Source organism: Mustela putorius, unplaced genomic scaffold, assembly GCF_011764305.1.
Source record: "Mustela putorius furo isolate JIRA1106 unplaced genomic scaffold, ASM1176430v1.1 tig00001012_pilon_pilon_pilon, whole genome shotgun sequence".
In the NCBI taxonomy this organism is placed as follows: domain Eukaryota; kingdom Metazoa; phylum Chordata; class Mammalia; order Carnivora; family Mustelidae; genus Mustela; species Mustela putorius.
The window spans coordinates 5,495,106-5,510,866 of NW_025421531.1; the positions used below are offsets into that span (position 1 = coordinate 5,495,106).

General features: G+C 41.2%; 1 protein-coding gene and 1 long non-coding RNA gene across 7 annotated transcripts in view; one reads left to right on the forward strand and one right to left on the reverse strand.

Annotated features, from left to right (window-relative positions):
* HHAT (hedgehog acyltransferase) overlaps positions 1–15,761 on the forward strand; it is a 339,661-nt gene that overhangs the window by 159,722 nt on the left and 164,178 nt on the right. The gene's annotated exons all lie outside the window — the stretch shown is intronic.
* Positions 9,392–15,429, reverse strand: LOC106003984. Of its 2 annotated transcripts, none has more exons than XR_006608639.1 (4): positions 15,393–15,429; positions 13,293–13,361; positions 11,276–11,414; positions 9,392–10,222 (listed from the first exon to the last, which is right to left on the reverse strand). It is a non-coding gene; the product is annotated as an uncharacterized LOC106003984 (long non-coding RNA). The 2 variants fall into 2 exon arrangements; XR_006608638.1 differs by having other exon boundaries at positions 15,184–15,425.

Here is a 15,761-nt window from a genome sequence, read left to right on the forward strand (position 1 = left end):
CCAAGGGACTTAGCAGTGTTCCAGCACTATGTTGAGTAGGTACAGGAGCTGCCCTCAAGAATCCACACAGGTCATTCTTAAATGAGTTTCTCATATATGGAACTCAAACATGCTGTTTCTCCAAACATGGGAAGTTTTCTTGGTATTGGGAATGGTTGTTGAGAGCCCTTCCCTCTATAAGGAGAGACTAGCAATTGTGAGAGGATTATCAGGGTGGGGGCAGTCTCTGTGCCAAGTCACCTGGCTCATGTGAGGTTAAACCATGACTGTGCTCTGACCGCTGAGCAGTTGGTGGAGGTGCCTGGCAACAGGTGTAGCAAAAAACATGTCTGCTTTTCCAACACAAATTTTATCAGCATCTCATTGAGCAGGATGTCTTATAGTATGACCTTTCCCCAAACTACTCTGTATCTTCATGTTTGATTCTCAAATGGTTTAGGTTTTTTTTTTCCATTTATAGGCTATTTAAATAAATCATAAAAAATGCCTCAACAGCTTATCTATGAAAGTCCAAATTCTCTTTGTTCAGTGAGTATTTATTGAGCACCTACTGTGTGCCAGCCACTGATTTATGGGTGCAGAGCCGAATGCCCTTAGGGAATTAATGCTAACAAGTTATGTATCCTGTGAGAGGCATAACCATCATTGAGCCTGTATGACACTTTAGTATTCATAAATGCTTCCACATCTATTGTCCTATTTGTTCAGTCAGGGAGGGTGTCAATTTTACTATCCTGATTTGATGGTGAGGAAAATAAAAACCCAAAGAAGTTAAATGATTTGCCCAAAGAAGTAAGTGGTGGAGCTGGGACAACACCAGGTCCTATCTTAGTAGCATGTCTTAATTTACCGAGTGTTTGCCTTTTTTTTTTTTTTTAGTATTTTAGTAATAGGTTTACACTGCTATGTCTTTAAAGTTGTAAATATTGTAGCATCAATGGATACCATGAAAAATAAATTGAAATTATATTAAATCCCTGAAAAATGTAAAATAAGTTTTTTTAAAAATAAAAATATGTGACCATTAACATAAAGTTATTGGAGAAAGCCAAGTAATATTTTAAATCCATTTAACAACTGAGAGTTACGGAATTATGTAGTGCAGAGAATAGAGCATGAGCTTTGGAATCCAACAGATGTGGGGTCACGTTCTTTCCTTTTTAGGTCTGTGACCTTGGTCAAATTGCTTATAACCTCTCTAATCCTCGATTTCTCTACCTATTAATGGGCTAATGATGCCTACCTGCTGGGTTGAAGTTAGAATTTAATCTTTCTTTTAATCTTAAATGAGGTTCACATTCTGGTTGTTATTGAATCATGGGGATGTTAAAGATAATGTGTATCTAGGGAGAGCTGACTTAAGATATAAGCTGTGTAGTCTTTTAGAAGTTCATTTTGGGTAGAATGAGGGGCAGTCACCTGCCAGGAGAGCGGACACCTAGTGAATGAGGACAGGGGGAGACTTGGCCTATGTATTAACAGACCCCATGGACAGAACACAGCTGGAGAGTCAAAGCTGAGCAACAAGTCAAAAGTTGCCTAGGCAAACATTCCACAGCCTTACATAGGTGACTCTGGGAAAGTCACCTCATAGGTGACTCCTGGGAAACAGCATCAGGGATTTTATTTATCAAGGGTTAGTGATTGCCCGAGCCATTCTGTGGCAACCATGTAGAGAGACAGGAAACACTGACAATGCTTGGCACTCCCATTTCTCTCCATTTGGACCCCATTGGCTTCTGTGCCTCTCAGTGGCCTGTACCATTTCAAGTGTACACTCTACCCTTCGAAACCTGCTAACTATCCATCTGGGCTCAGCTTTGGATCCTGCTGGCAAACTCTTTCTGTTTCATCCAGCCTCCTTTCCTTTGGTCCCAGCTGACCTTGAACTATTTCTTCTACTTCCTGGCCTTAGACACTCTGTAGGCCAGAATTCCCACCTTATTCTTTGTGTTTCTGGATTCCTACCTATGTGACTTCAGGGATGTTCTTGTCCAGGCCTCTGCTTCAGGGGAAGTTCTGACTCTCCCTCCACCTGTTCATTCATTGATCCAACAAGTATTTGCTGAGCTCCTGTTCTATGCCAGAAACTATGCTAGGTGTTGGGGACAGATTATGAACAAAACCAGCAACAGTGTGCACTGTGATAGGGTTTACTTTCTAGCTGGTGAGACAGTAATAATAAATACAGTAAGTAATATGGTGTGCTAGGACCTAATACATGTTGTGGAAAGAATAGAGCCTGATAAGGGGGTTCTGGAGTCTGGGGAAAGGATTGCAATGCTCAGATAAAGTTTGCTGTGGGGGCGCCTGCGTGGCTCAGTGGGTTAAGCCGCTGCCTTCGGCTTGGGTCATGATCTCAGGGTCCTGGGATCTAGACCCGCATCGGGCTCTCTGCTCAGCAGGGAGCCTGTTTCCTTCTCTCTCTCTGCTTGCCTCTCCATCTACTTGTGATTTCTCTCTGTCAAATAAATACATAAAAAAATCTTAAAAAAAAAAAAGTTTGCTGTGAACCCTGAAGTGACAAATAACTAAACCATTGCTCCTAAGGGAGATATAGGGTTGGGTTCCTGTGAGCCTTTAATCACAACATTTGACAACCAGTCAATACATAACCTTGTTTTAATGTGCATTTTTGTTTAAAGACACTTGATATATATTGTTGATTCATTAACATTGAACTATTGGCCAACAGTGCTGTAGCTTATGCCTGAGTGAATCATCTGTAGCACACATCTGTTCTCAATAAGGTACATCGCAGCCTTGTGGGGCTTGGAGCACCAGACAGCATTTTAGCACTGGATTTGAGGGCTTTTCCTTACAGTGGGGTCACCAATAAGAAACAAAGAAGTGCAAAACTAAAGCACTAGACAGACTGCAAAAAGGACCCTCATTTGTGATGTGGACTCAAGCAAGATGTCCAAGTATCACGTTGTCCTCCCTCAGCTGGGCCTGTGGTTTTGGGTGACTTAATCTACTTGCCATCTTGAGCTTGGCTGTGAATGACTGCAGAAGTGCCTCAAATATTTACTTTGGAGTTAAAAAATCTTAGTGAGTAGGCAAATTTACAGATATGCAATTGGCAAGTTATGAGACCAACTGTAAATGGAGTGATGAGGGTAGGCCTCAGGGAGAAGGTGACATTTGAAGAAGACTTGGAGGAGAGGAAGTGAGTCATGTGGGTGCCTGGGGAAGTGTTCCAGGGAGAGGGTGCAGCCAGTGCAAAGGCCCTGGGCTGGAAGTGTGCCTGAAGTGTGCAAGGAGTAGCAGAGAGGCCAGTGTGACTACAGTGGTGTGTGGAGTGACCAGAGGAGAGTGGCGGTGGAGGGGAGTGAGAGGAACGGCAGGTCGGGTGAGAGCTTTGAGGGCCATTGGTTTTCTTTCTTTCCTTTTTTTAAATTGGAGAGGATTTATTAGGATTCTTCAGAGAAATGGAACCAATAGGAGATGCATACACAGGTACATGTGTATATTTGTGTATGTATGTGTATATATTTGGTGCGGGGGAGAGAGATTGATCAATTGCAAGACAGTGACTTTTATACAGAAGTTGGGTTATTTAGTCATAAGAAATGCTGCAGTCTGCCGTCTGCAAGACCAGAAAAGCCAATGGGTAAATTCAGTCTGAGTCAGAAGGCATGAGAACCAGGAAGCTGATGCTCTAAGTCCTAGTCCAAAGGCCCAAGAATCAAGAGGCCAATGATGTAAGTCTTAGTCTAAGCTCGAAGGCCTCGGACTCAGGAGCACTGGTGTTTGAGGACAAGAGAAAATGTACCAGCTCAAGCAGAGAGCAGATGTGCCCTTTCTCTGCCTTTTTGTTCTCATCAGACCCTAAGTGGACTATATAATGCCCAGCCACATTGGGGAGGGCAATCATCTTTACTCATGTTAGTAATTCAAATGCTAATCTCTTCTAGAAACACCTTTACAGACACATCCAGAAATAATGTTTTACCGCTATCTGGGCATCTCTTAGCCAGTCAAGTTGACACATAAAATTAACCACCATGTTCAATAATCACAAATCAATCAATATGATACATTAATAAAAGAAAGGATAAGAACCATATGACGATTTCTATAGACAAAAAGCATTTCACAAAGTACAACATCCATTTATGATAAAGAACCCTCAACAAAGTATGTTTAAAGGGGTCATACTTCAACATAGTAAAGACCATACATGAAAAACTCTCAGCTAGTATCTTTCTAAATGAGGAAGAACTGAGAGCTTTTCCCCTGTGGTTATGAACGAGACGAGGATGCCCACTTCCATCTCTTTTACTCAGTATAGTACTGAAGTCCTAGGCACAACAATCAGACAACAAAAAGAAAGAAAAGGCATCTAAATTGGCAAGGAGGAAGCCAAACTTTCACTATTTGCAGATGACATGATACTCTATGTAGAAACCCTGAAAGACTCCAAAAACAAAAACCGCTAGAACTGATACACAAATGCAGTGAAGTCCCAGGATACAAAATCAATGTACAGAAATCTGTTGCATTTCTATAGACCAATAATGAATCAGCAGAAAGAGAATTAAGAAAACAATCCCATTTACAATTGCACCAAAAACAGTAAGATAGCTAGGAATAAACCTGACCAAAGAGGTGAAAGACCTGTACTCTGAAAACTATAAAACACTGATGAAAGAAACTGGAGTCAGCACAAAGAAGTGGAAAGACATTCCATGCTTGTGAATTGGAAGAAAAAATACTGTTAATATGTCTATACTCTCCAAAGCAACATACGCACTTAATGCAACCCCTATCAACATGCCAACAGCATTTTTCACAGAGCTAGAACCAACAATCCTAAAATTTGTATGGAATCAAAAAAGACCCCAAATAACTAACGCAATCCTGAAAAAGAAAAGCAAAGCTGGAGGCATCACAATTCCAGACTTCAATTTATAAAATTGTAGTAATCAAAACAGTATGGTACTGGCACAAAAATAGACACATAGATCAGTGGAATAGAATAGAAAACCCAGAAATAAACCCACAATTATCTGGTCAATTAATCTTTGAAAAAGGAGGCAGAGTATGCAATAGGAAAAAAAGAATGTCTCTTAAATGGCCTTGGGAAAACTGGACTACTTTCTTACACCACACACAAAAATAAATCCAGAATGGATTAAACACCTAAATGTGAGACAGGAAAGCATAAGCATCTTAGAAGAGAATATAGCAGTAACTTCTTTGACATCAACCATAGCAACTTCTTTCTAGATGTGGTTTCTGAGGCAAGGGAAGCAAAAGCAAAAACAAACGATTGGAACTACATCAAAATAGGAAGGCTCTGCACAGTGAAGGAAACAATCAACAAAACTAAAAGGCCACCTACAGAATAAAGAAGGTATTTGCTCATGACATACCTGATAAAGGGTTAGTATCCAAAATACATAAAGAACTTTTAAAACTCAACACCCAGAAAATGATCCAATTTAAAAATAGGCAGAGGCATGAACAGACATGTCTCCAAAGACCTCCAGATGGCCAAGAGACACATGAGAAGATGCTCATCATTACTTACCATCAGAGAAATGCAAGTCGAAACTGTGATGAAATATCACCTCCCACCAGTTAGAATGGCTAATAGGAAACCAGAAGTGTTGGTGAGGATGTGGAGAAAGGGGAATCTTCTTGCACTGTTCGTAGGAATGCAAACTGGTACAGTCACTTTGGAAAACAGTATGGAAGTTCCTCAAAAAGTTAAAAATAGAACTACCCTACAATCCAGCAACTGCACTACTGGGTATTTACCCAAAGAATATGAAAATACTAATTCAAAAGACCCTGATGTTTACAGCAGCATTATCTGCAATAGCCAAATTATGGAAACAGCTCAAGTGTCCATTGACTGATGAATGGATAAAGATGTGTGTGTATAGCCATATATACACACATATACATACATATATATATATATACACAATGGAATATTAGTCATAAAAATGAAATTTTGCCATTTGTGATGACATGGATGGAGCTAGCATATTATGCTAAGTGAAATAATTCAGAGAAAGACATATACCAGTTGATTTCATTCATGTGGAGTTTAAGGAACAAAACAAAGGAGCAAAGGGCGGAAAAGAGTGAGAGTAGCAAACCAAGAAATAGACCCTTAACTATAGAGAACCAGTTGATGGTTACCAGAAGGGAGGTGGGTGAAACAGGTGATGGGGATTAAGGAGGGCCCTTGGCTGTGATGAGCACTGGGTGATGTATGGAAATGTTGAATCACAATATTGTACATCTGAAACTAATATAACACTGTATGTTAACTAACTGGAATTTAAATAGGAGCTTGAAAAAAATTAACCGCCATAGATGGGGAGACATAGAAGGGATTTGATTTGACAGTGACACTATACTCTGTTATGAGATTAGTCTTTGGGGTCAAGGGCAGAAGCAAGAAGCCAGTGAGGGGGTGTCGCAATAACCCAGAGTTAAGCCTCGATGCAGTCATTTGCTGACATCTTCAAAAAACTTTCCAGCACTTCCCTGGCCCCTGCAACACTCCCACTTCACAAATGGAGCCTAGCTCCTGGGATTTGGCCACTTTGTTTGCTGCTTCTGAGAGCCAGCTAAACCTGGAGATAGCGGGATCCAGTGGCGCCGGTGCCTATCTGAAGATGTGCTCTAGCCTGAAATCAAACTAATTGGAGCACTGGTCTCTAGAATGCGGTTGGTCATTCTGCATTATTATTCTTGCACATTCAGATTATCTTAAATATAGGGTGCCAGTAATTAGAAAAATGCTTCGTTGTTTTTCTGAATCAAGGTATGCATGTTGGCTTACTAAGTTTTAGCTTGACTATTACAGCCACGCTCAGAGCCCTTGAGAACCACGCATCTCATTCACCTTGACTGGGAAGGGGAAAGTGGCCAGATCGCCTGCATGAAGATATTTGTGTCTGAGGCAGAGCATAGAAATAATTCATGGCACGTTGCCGCACTGCTTTAATGAACCCAGAAAGCACTTTGGGTAATGCATCATTGAGGGCACGCACGGCAGAGCTTCCTTGTATACAATTGAAGCGTGAACTTATTTGCATTTCAGTTTGCTCCCTCTTTTAGATTTAATTAGATTTCAGACTTCAATCGATTTATTAAATGAATTTCTCACTGCTTAAAAGGTGTAATATGCGCATGACAGTAGCTTTTCCCCAACACTCTCTTCTCATTTCCTCATGCCCCCAAGATCTCAGCTTCTGGCTTGGATGCAAAGCCAGAGGTTATTTTCCAGAGCTGCTGTGCTATATCAATGTAGCTGCTTTTGTGCTTGGAGACACTGGGGGCGGGGGAGGGTTATGGTTTTTGTCCATTTTGTCTGACATGAATGTACCTCTTATAGATTTGCCACTAGTAAATCCAACTAATGCACAGTAAAGCACTATCTTCTGTTTGGGTGGCCCTTTATTACTATGAATCTTTCTACTGTTATTTTGGCGCAACATCTACAAACCTTTATTTTTATTACAATGAGGGGAGCATTGGGACTCTTCAAATGGTGGGAAATTAAATGTAGTGAATCAAACTGTATTAGTGATTCGTAAGATAAGCTGGAGAGCTTGACCATAAAATGCAGTAATTTAGTGATGTCCCACATTTGTTTAAAAGAGAAGAAAGAATGTTGCTCCGAGCCACTGGAGGATCTTAATCCTATATTATTGTTACCTACATGCATGAATTTAAGTCACTTGTTGGATCACTGGGCTGTGATGGCCTCATCTGGGCTCCTGATATCTTAAGGCAGGCGAGAAGTCTGCTTGATTTCTAAAGACTCCTTCCAACTTTAGGCTGTGTGTGTGTCTGTGTGTTTGTGGGGCAACGGGAAGCAGTATGAACAGGAAATCCATTTGAGATTATTTTTAGCAGTGTGATCTAGATACATGATGTCTAGATACATAATGTCCATAACACAAAATGGAAGACGTGATATTACTGGTTGTATTTTTACTTTCTGAATTAGCTAGGACTTCAGATTAAAGTCAGCTATGGCCAGCTTCATGAAGCAAGTTATTTTTACTGTATGTACTGTGTATCTCCAAATGTACTGTATTTTGAAAGTCCAGTTAGAAAGGTATAGCAGTTAGAAAGATATAGCAACCAAAGTAGGATAACGTAAGTATAAATCCATTTCTTTTTTTTTTTTTAAGATTTTATTTATTTATTTGATAGAGATCACAAGCAGGCAGAGAGGCAGGCAGAGAGAGAGAGGAGGAAGGAGGCTCCCTGCTGAGCAGAGAGACCGATGCGGGGCTCAATCCCAGGACCCTGGGATCATGACCTGAGCTGAAGGCAGAGGCTTTAACCCACTGAGCTACCCAGGCACCCCTAAATCCATTTCTATAATGTAATATAAGCCTATTTTTTAAAGAAATATTTTATTTATTTTAGAGAGGAAGAGTGGGGAGAAAGTGGCAGAAGGGGAGGGCGAGGGACAAGCAGACTCCTCACTGAGCATGGAGCCCCACGTGGGGCTCTGTCCCTGAACCCTGAGATCACCTGAGCCAAAATCAAGAGTGAGATGCCCAACCAACTGTACTACCCAGGTGCCCCAATGTAAATATATTTCTATGGTAAAAACACAAATCCATTTTCTACAGAGCAAAGGCTGTGTTCAGAATGCTGTGAATTCACAATTTAGAAAAAAGTATTAAGCAAAGCCCAGTGGCAAAATGGGATTGTGGCTGAATGGCAGGCTCATCTTTGAGGAGAGGGCTAATTATTCTTTATTTTTGTAAGACTCAGCATGAACTAGGTTGTGTAAGAGGTCTGTGAATTAAAAAACAAAACAACTTCTGATTTTCTACCTGATCATTATTCATTTAAGGAACTATAAACCCTATTATTAACCCCAGGCCTGATTTCTCTCAAAGGGAACAATGGAAAAGTGCTGGACTGCTCTGGAGTCTTTTTCTGCTGGAATATTCCCACAGTCTTTCTGTGTCTTCCATGACAGTGAAGAGTACCGCTCTTCCTTAGTTAATAGGACATTCCACATTTTTACTTTGATGTTTTCTTGTGATTAGATTTAGAGTATGCTGTTCAAGTAGGAATACTACAGGAGAAACATTATGATATCACCTCTGGAAGCACGCTATGCCCCAAAATTCTCATTAAGTGATGCTAATTTTCATCATCCTGAAAGGGTATTGTCTGATTCATCTACTGTGCCATTACCTTTTTTCCCCCTTTGCAACTAATAAATGTTCTGTGGGAGGCACTTTAAGACCCTGCAAATACCGTGCTCATTGTCCGTTGTTTCCCCCTCAATTTAGCATTATGGATAGTCCTTGTCCCATCCAGTCTTTACCGTGATGGTTGTAAATGATGATTTTCCCACTTTGGCACTGACCAGGTGGCCTTCTGTTGTAAATAAGAGACTTTCCCCCGTTGAAAAAAAAATTGTTTATTATCTAAATGGTTGTACCACTTCCTAATTTTTAGAGGTTCATAATTCATAACTGTACTTAACTTTTTAGTGCTAGGATTGCTCCAGTCTCTGCCAGGGGAAGACCTGTCCACTTGATTTGGACATGCTCAAATGGTATTTGGGAGGGATACCTTATATGCGCAGACTCTGCCCTGCCAATCACCCTTCTCTCCTTTGTGGCCCCTAACGTGTCTGTAAATAAGTCCAGGATCATGGTTGTATATGTGAAAAGTACCAGTAAGCTGACATTTTTGGAGTCCCTTTGCTCCTCACTGAGCCCAAACTTGAACCTCAGAATCTTGCCTCACACCAAGTGGCTACCAGAAGCATAGCAGAAGAGGGTACATGAGGATGTGGATGAGGAAGGAGAAAGAACAAAGAGGCCAGACCTCCTTCCATGCAAGAGTGGGCTCAGGACCTAATGGGACTAAGAATGGAGAATGCTTCTGTGCTAGGACATGGGACACAGAGTCTCAGAGTCCAACCACTCCAAGTCCTTTTCTCTGTGAGCTCAGCATCAGGCTCCAGATACTTGTTCACCAGTTTGCTTTGGGTCAGAGCTGTTATCCTTATCTCTGAACTTGTCTTTATAGATGCTTAGGAACAAGGCCCCTCTCGTCGCCCCCTTGGGTGCCCAGCAGACCTGACGTGTGACCTCCTCCACCAACAGTGCTCTGGGTTCCAGGGCCACTCAGGCCGTGCCATCTCAGATTGCATGCTCTGTGCTCTAGAAGGCATCTGATGAGCTGTACCGGTGTGCTTCAGTTTCTCTTAATCCTAAATGAGGGAATAGAATTGGGATCTTTAAGGTCCTCTTCAGCTTTAAAATTTTCTAGTTCCGAAAACTGACATAGGGATTTTATGTGCTTGAATTAATATTCTCATATATTTGTCATGACCCATCAACCCTACATATTCTGCTCTTGTGTCAAGCAGAATAGGCACTTTGCATGGGTTATCTTCTTTCATAATTTCTTATCCCCTCAAATTATCCCTAGTGATAGAAGTCTAATCAGGATGTTAATTAATGCTTTTGCTAGCTATAACATAGAGATGTGTAGGCACAAAGTATTTTCACAATAAAGGAAATGAATTTCTGTAATAGCCTATAAAAGACCAAATTCCTGAGTTCTTCCTAAGATTATATTAAGTTAATGCTTACCCATAAGGAAGCCACTCCAACAATCAGTTTCTCAGTTCTTCTTCACTCATTTTGAAGGATTGTTCTGGAGATGTTAAAAGTGCTATTCACATTAATAATTAGAGCTTTTATCAAGAGACTGGCTGCTTTGGTAAGTACTCTCACTATCTGCAGCCCTGGGTGTGTGTCCATTTGAATGGACAGTCGGGGTCCGCACCCAGACTTTCCTTATGGGGCAAGAACAGTGTTTTCTATACAATCACGCGACTACTGAGATTATTAACTCCAGGGGATTTTCCCCCCGTATTTATAATTCATTTATAACAGTACTTTTCTATGGTTTGTATGCTTAGAAAGTTAAGAGCTTCTACAAACTCAAGAGTCAAGATCATTCAGCTTGGGAATCGCTGTCTCGGGTCAAGCCTCTTGGTTGTCTTCCTGCAGGCTTTGGCCACAGGCAGTCAGTGTTCCCGCCCCCATGTCATTAAACCCTGCACAGGCTGCTGGCCTAAAGGAGAGCTTGATTTGCTGATTATACCATAGTTTGAAAGCTTCTTCAGCTTTCTTTAGCAAGAAGGGAGAAGTCTGCCTCTAGACAATGTGAAAAAGAGGAATAATGAAGTCCCCAGTCTCTCTTAACCCAAAGCCATATTGTTATTTGTGTTGTTTTCACAGACTGTTCTTCATACCTGTGATGTAATTTTCCAAGTTTCACTCCCCAGAAGTCCATATCTTGGTGCGGAGGAGTACGGGGTGGGAGAGGATGGAAGGGAACGGAGCTGCCGAGCCGTGCCGCTTGGTGGCTGGGGAGTAGCTGGAAGGTTAGCTCTGATGGCAAAGCAGAAGGTGTGTGGGGAGAGGGAAGGACCCAGGGCAAAGGGAGAGAACAAAGGGAGTCATGTAGCTTTGAGGATGTGGTAAGGGATGCTATGCCCAGAATTAGTTAATAGATAAAAGTAATGAAAAGCAACCAGGAGGGCTTTTCAGCAATGGAAGAAGACAAACTGTTTCCTGCAGAGCCACATGTCATCTATTTGAGTTTCTTCCAGAACTTCAAAGGGAATGTTTGTTAGGGGTATCCAGTTAAAGGACAAGGATCAGGAGTGTTCGAAGGGAGGTTCCTGGTGGTCGCCACAGAGCCCTGTCCTCTTCTACATCATTTTGACAGTTAGGAAGCTTGTGTGTTTCACTGTGCTGAGACCTGAGCCATAGATAGTGAATGGAGAGTGAGTGGCCAGGAAGAGAGGTCCAGGGCTGCTGCAGAAGCTGACAGATCTACACTGTAAGTTCATAGTACAGAAGGGACATATGCGTGAGGGTCATCTGGCTCTTCCTTCCTTTCTTCTGGGTGAATGTCCTTCTATCACATGCGGGCATCCCAAATTCTTCTTTCAGGTCTTGACTCAGTTGTCACCTCCAAAATGAGGCTTACCCTAACTATTGTGTTAAAAGTTGTACCCCACATGCCACTCACCCTGCTCTACTTTTTCTTTTTCTTCTATTACTTCCCCTCCCCTGACACACTGTATGGTCCTGCTTACCGATAATGTGAATTTTTAATTGTATCTTTCTCTCCCTGTTGGAATGCAAGATCCATGTTTGTCTGTTTTATTCATTGGTTTATTGTGAGAGCCAAAACAATGCCTAGCACATGGTAGATGTTCAGTTATTATTTGCTCAATGAATGAATGAAATAAATAAAGTAAAAAACAATTACAGATAGCAAATAAGACAAAATAGGGTCTTGGAGGAATTCCATTATCAAGTTTGGTATAAGAGAAAAAAGAAATTTCCATACTAAAATTGGACAATAGAAGCCAGGCTCTCCTGAATGGTTTATGACAAATTTTGTCAACTGAAAAATCCTACATAGTGGGTTTTCCACCAGTGTTTGTTCTTTTAAGATTCCATCTCTTTGATTTAAAAAAGTCACCAGTTTGATATCATTTTCTTTTGGTACAACTGGATTTAAGTGCTGTGTAGGTTATTTAAAAGGTGATGGTTTGAAAAAGGTTGTGTTATTGCTGGTGATTGGTGTTCTGCTGGCTTTGAAGGGCTGAGTGGGAAGTAGGGGATTAGCGAAGCAGAGGGCAGGGAGTGAAAGAGGAGAGGGAAGTAAATCAGGGGCCAGGGCTAACTGAACTGGGATTCTTTAGGAGGAGTGACTGAAAAGTCACTCTAAGAGGCTGTTGGTTTAACTTCATAATTGCTGTACATAATTAAACACATAAATGTTGAGGAAACACCGATTAAAGGCATCCTGAGAGAAGCAGACCTAATTGGAGAATCTTATTTTGTGCTCCATGACTCACAGTATTTCCAACTGTCCCCATGTCATTATTTTGTCTTTTAGCCTCCCCCAAGTGTTTTCTCAGTTTCTATTGACCAGGGCCTCTTTCTGCAATGTTCTTCTCTACTCCATAGCAACTGACATTCAGTGTAGTCTTGGTAACTGTCAACTCCTGTGTTTCCATTTTGTATGTGGAGCTTGTAAAGCTGAAATTATAGGTCAGGCTGCATGCACGCTGATAATCTGTAAATCCAGGAAAATTTCCCATGACCATATGAACCATAACACACACCTCTTGGATGCTTGCCCTTCGTTAAATAGGGGCTCAACAGGAAGTTATGGATGCTCCTCCCATGTCACTTCTAAGTCTTTGTTCCCAGAGTTCTATAGTGGAGAAGACCATTAACATTACTCACTGTTACTTTGGTAGGGGGCATAGTCCTTAAGGATTTTTCCATGTCCTAACACAGGGCCTCTACAAACTTCTGAGATGTAAAAGGAAGCAAAGAACATTATGAGTCCATTTTAGTAAGAACAGTAACCTACAAAAAGTCCACTATGTAACTGAAACACATCATTTTGAGATCTGGTAACGAGTACTGTGGCCCCTGAATCAGCCCAGATTTGGTATTTGAGCTTTGCTCCCTGATGTCTGATGAAGGGTCTGGACTCCAGGCATGTAAGCTACACTAGGCCTTCAAGTTATATTGAATGGAGTGGTGGACAAAATAATGGTTTAGGAGAGAGGAGAAAGAAAAACGTGTTAAACCAAGGTCAGATTTTGGCCTTTCACATATTTGAAAGGAGGAAAAGGCACCTCTGAGCATCTCTGAGAAATTACTGTCACCATTAGGCACTGTGCCAGATATAATAACCACAAGTTGAAATGAATAGAAGTATGTCTCTACTGATATCCATGGGTATCTTCAGTTGCAGTTGAAACACTCTTTCATAGACTTCTCAGGAGAACTCTCTAGGGGAGTGCCCCCAGATGAGGACAAAGAAACTCAAATACCAAACCTAAAAATTTTCACATTCACCCAAGAGGTGGTATTTCAGGCAAATCAAACACTTTAGAAAATTTCCCAGGTTTAACATCTCTGCATGACCTTAGGCAAAATCCTTAATGAGACTCTTACTTAGAACTAATGTTCTTACAAAGGGAATGAAACAGGGACCCTCTGATCTGATGGTGACATTACACCAGAAGTTTAAAGGAGGTCTATGGTATTTTAAATGTCATGTCTTAATTTTTGTCAAGGGTAAATTCAGAGAAAGATTATGGAGAACTCGTCTAAGAAAAACATTCCATCGTAGAGAATTTTACTTTCAACCTAGAAAAATACTTAAAATATGAAATTACAAAAAAAAATTTTTTTCACACCAGAAGACAGAAATAGCGCATTGTAAAGAGCACCGGGCAAAAAAAAAAAAAAAAAAAAAAAAAAAAAAAAAAAAAAAAAAAAAAAGAAAAGAAAAAATGTTCCATATAGAAAACATTGAAGCAGACATTATATGTTTAAGCTTCTTCATTATGCAGCCATCTCATAAAACCTGCCCCAAATCACCATTTTTATGAGGTTAAATATAGTCCTTGATAGAAAGTGGGAAGAAATGGAAAGGCGCAGAGATTTCTTTATGTGCTAAGCCCTCTGTGAGCTTAATTCGTTTGGCTCAAGCCTGGTTCCGGCTGATCAGAGCAGGACCACCCCCATCTCCCAGAATGGGGCTCCCCACTGTATTCTTGCCCCTTCTTCTTCTTTTCTTTTAGGCAAGAGTGGGATCTTTCTGGAAGGCAAATCTCTATCCAGTCCTTCCTTTGCTTAAAAATGTGTAATGGCCTATCCCCAGTGCCCTTAGGATAAACTCTGAAGTCCTGTGATGGACTGGCCTGTTCACAGAGGCAGTGCGAAGTCAGGGCTTACCACTGTGAGCTTGGAGCCATACTTCCAGTTTAGGGTGTCACCTCAGCCACTTAGCAACTGAGAGCCCTCAGCAAATTATTTACATTGTTGGGCTTCAGCTGTCTGAACTATGAAATGGAGAGGGTGATGATGATAGTACAATCCTGACAGGGTTGTTGTGAGGATCAAATATGTTCTAGTACGAAACATTCATTTTATTATTTATTTTCTGCTTTCTGTTTGCCTCTGCCCCTCTACCCTGCCCTATGTCATACCAAAGTATTTGCAGATACTGTTCCTGCCTTCATTCTCTTAATGGGACATATCTCCTTTTGTCTCTTACTTATAAATGGTTTCCTCTGCTTGGAATGTTCTCTCTCTCTCTCTATCCGTATCCACTCACCTACTACATCCTCTGGTTAACTCTTCCTCAACCTTCAAAGCTCAGACCAGAGCTCCTTTTCTCTGAGCAGCCTACCCAGATGTCACTCTGTATGGTACATGCTCCCAGAGCTGCCATTCTTCCTTCTATCCTGACATTTATCACACAGTATAGTAGGTCTTTCCCTGCTCCTGTGAAAAAGGGGTTATATCTTGGTCATTTCTACATACTTGCTGTCTACATACTGTGTGCTCCTGGATGGACGGGAGGATGACGGTCACTGAGACGGTGTGATCTAGTGACAGGAAACCTCCCATGCCCATTTGGTCATAATCACAATTGTGTTAAATCTGCATGAACATATAATCACTCCATCATGTTTTCTGATCCATCACTTGTCTATATTAATTTTTTCTGGTTCCCTGTGCCATCCCCTCCTCATCCTGATTGGTATCCTCTAAGCTTGCTCCTCTCTGCCAGTCTCTCAAGTAGGCACTTGAAATTGAGAATAACCCTCTGGGTATGGTCTAGTGAGCACAAAGACACACTATTCATTCTTTTGTTCCTCTGCTAAAGCAGACAGATGCTACGTTTGGTTT